We start from the raw sequence: 1,062 nt of genomic DNA, 5'->3' as shown, positions 1-1,062 counted from the left end.
TTTTTTTTTTTTTTTTTTTGAGATGGGGTCTCACCGTGTAGTTCAGGTTGGCCCTGAATGCCTGATGATCCTCCTGCCTCAGCCTCCCAAATGCTGGGACAATAGGCGTGTGCCACCACGCCCTGCTTTTATGTTTTACCTGAAAGAATGAATGCTCAAGAATATTTTGGAAGTGAAGAATATGCACAAAAAAAGGCCAGGGATTTAGCTCAGTGGTGCTGCCACCTGCCTTTACTCTAGACAAAAAAAAAAAAAAAAAAAAAGTATGCACAAAAAGGTAGAAAATACATAGCATGTGCAAGGCCCTGGGTTCTGTCCCCAGCACCAAAAAAAGAAAAAGACGCTATCTGAGTAATGCTGGAATCGAAGAAAGTTTGGAGAACCCAAGGCAGAAGGACTGGATGCTGGTTACTAAGGCTGTTTCCCACAGCTGTGTCGGTGGGACAGAAGGATTCAGAACAGACGGAGGACAGGGAAGCCAGGTCTGTCGCTAGGGCGTGGGAGGGTGCAGATAAGCAGCATATGTCTGGCTCTTTGCGCTGGGTGGGAAAGGTTCGCAGGAGCCATGTGGAAGTGATTTGGAGCTGGAGGCATCAGCGTGAATTAGTGCTCGGCTCAACGTAGGTACAGGCGCTACCTCTGGGAGACATGGTCACATCCGCAGGTTACGATCCGTGCTGCATCGTCACATCCGCAGGTTACGATCCGTGCTGCATCGGTCAGGAGGGCCCTAGACAGCGATGCCTCTTCAGCAACACACACAGAGCCCCCGGCCTGGCTGCTCACACCAAGCAGTGAGAGGGGAGCCGGGCTCTCAGAGACGGCTCGTCAAGGAGCCGGCCAGGAAAGACGGAAGATGAGCCTGCAGCATCCCGCTGTGCCGGGAAGCAGGAAAACACTCAGAAACGGAAAGTAAATAAAAATAGTTGTTAAAAACATCACGGATCCCAAAATGGGAGTATGTCAGAGGGACACGGGAGCCAGCTGAACGAGCTTCCAATGACCAAAGCTAGAAGAATTCGAGGCAGAAAATAAACAAAGTAGCCTTGGATTCGAGCCCAA

Source organism: Fukomys damarensis, unplaced genomic scaffold (assembly GCF_012274545.1).
Source record: "Fukomys damarensis isolate Sample0158 unplaced genomic scaffold, DMR_v1.0_HiC HiC_scaffold_36, whole genome shotgun sequence".
NCBI lineage: Eukaryota > Metazoa > Chordata > Mammalia > Rodentia > Bathyergidae > Fukomys > Fukomys damarensis.
Note: the sequence above shows the minus strand (reverse complement) of the source record.